We start from the raw sequence: 2450 nt of genomic DNA, 5'->3' as shown, positions 1-2450 counted from the left end.
TTTATCTGGCCCCACAGAAGGGCTTCTGGATGGTGAAACTGCAGCGCAAACAAGTTGTTGCAATTACGAAAGCAAGCCATGCAGAAAATCTTTTGACAATAATGCAAATTATAATTCCTTTGAATATCTTTCAGCCAGATGGGACACCTTAAATGAACATGGAAGAGGTATGGAAGGTAGTATGATAAGGCCATAAGGCTCACATCTGCCAGTTCAATTCAACCTGGAAAATAATAGATGGAGTTGGGTTGACACATCAAGGACATTTTCCAGAATTTGAATGTACCATGTAGTGTAAAATAAAGGTCCAACAGTGTACTGCTTGCTCTTTATATTTTACATTGACAGGACTATGACAATGTGTGTGGATCAGTGACACTAAAAAGGCCTATTTGTAATTCAGACTGAATACCCAAACATGGAGAAAAAGTCAATGATTTGAATACTTATTGTCATTCCTGTATGTACAGTACAGGCCAAAAGTTTGGACACACCTTCTCATTCAATGTGTTTCCTTTATTTTCATGACTATTTAAATTGTAGATTCTCACTGAAGGCATCAAAACTATGAATGAACACATATGGAAGTATGTACTTAACAAAAAAGTGTGAAATAACTGAAAACATGTCTTATATTTTAAATTCCTCAAAGTAGCCACCCTTTGCTTTTTTTGATAGCGCTGCAAACCCTTGGTGTTCTCTCAATGAGCTTCATGAGGTAGTCACCTGAAATGGTTTTCACTTCACAGGTGTGCCTTGTCAGGGTTAATTAGTGGAAGTTTTTCCCTTATTAATAAAAAAAGCAAAGGGTGACTACTTTGAAGAATCTAAAATATAAGACATGTTTTCAGTTATTTCACACTTTTTCAAAAATATAATTCCACAGGTTTATTCATAGTTTATCTATAAATAAATGTAAAAAAAAAATAGTTAGTCATGAAAATAAAAAGGAAACGCATTGAATGAGAAAGTGTGTCCAAACTTTTGGCCTGTACTGTAAGTATGTACACCTTCATTCATGTGTGTCACATTACATATCCATCTATCTATCTATCTATCTATCTATCTATCTATCTATCTATCTATCTATCTATCTATCTATCTATCTATCTATCTATCTATCTATCTCAAGAAACATATTATATTACAGGTTACGTCACAGACATGTCTTTGTGTGGGCAGCGAGCACAAGAATGATACAGCAGTGCCCTCAAGTGGACAGTCAATAAAACAACGCCCATCCTTACAGATACTTGGCACCTGTATGTTATCTCCAAAAATGAATGTTATAACAGGACAAAATACTCTAACACAATATGTTGGATTAAAGTAAATCCTTATATTTAAGACTACAGTAAATATGTTACACTTTATCAAGGGTTTGTATATTGATAATGTTGATCTTTAGAATAAAATAGAATAGAATAGATCTTTATAGTCATTGTTTTCAACAACGAAACACAGTTCAGCAGCTCCCAGAATTTATCACAGTTTAAATAACAAATATGAAATAGCAAAATTTAAATAGTAAAATATAAAAGCAACAATGAGGTGAGGTGACACTACATATGGGGTATATTATTTGTGACCCTACATTCAAAAACATATTGTAGGGGACATGCATTAAATAAAGATAATATCTTAAAAAATGCAATATAACGGTTCATATTCAAATGTGAAGTTCAACTGATCACTTAAATAGAGGTCCATGTCTGTTTGACTATATAAATATATATTTAGGCCAACGCTTCCAGTTGATGGAACTTCATGCAAGAATATAAGCTTTACAACAAGTGCCAAATAAGTTGAAAAATCTAAATGAGTCTGGATCTTTAGAAGACATCACAGCTTAGAAGTACTCAAAAAGTTTACACAAATTAGTTTAACATGCTATTTTAGATTGTAGGCTGAGCTGTATAACAAAGGAAATAAATACGTATTACATTATCTGGAGATTAGGGAAAGTCTTTCCCATGGGTGACCAAAGAATTAGAGATCTGTACTGCTTTTATTCAATCTCCCATGATTGGTGAAGTATTTTGAGTAAATAACTAAAGGAATCGACATAGGCTACGTGAATAGAAATAGGCTTATACAATGATTTGTAGGCTGTCTGCATACGTTGTGCAACATACCATTTCCAATAAAACCAGTTTTAAAAAAATGCAAACGTTGATTAAAGTTTACGTTGTGCAAATGTAACTGCCAGTGAAATCATCCTGTGAGTTGTTGTGATTTTTTGCGCACGGGTAGCAAAATTACGAATTCCACTACGGCCACGCCAAGACCCGCCCTACGAAGCAGCTCGATTGGTTGGGGTTAGGCATTTGACCCATGGATGTATTAAGGATTTGACCTCGAGTGGTTAAGGTTAGGGTTAGGGGATTGGTCAGGGGATAGGACCATGGATGTATTAAGGATAGGACCTGTACATGTAATGGACGCCTGGC

Source organism: Perca fluviatilis, chromosome 10, assembly GCF_010015445.1.
Source record: "Perca fluviatilis chromosome 10, GENO_Pfluv_1.0, whole genome shotgun sequence".
In the NCBI taxonomy this organism is placed as follows: Eukaryota; Metazoa; Chordata; class Actinopteri; order Perciformes; family Percidae; genus Perca; species Perca fluviatilis.
Note: the sequence above shows the minus strand (reverse complement) of the source record.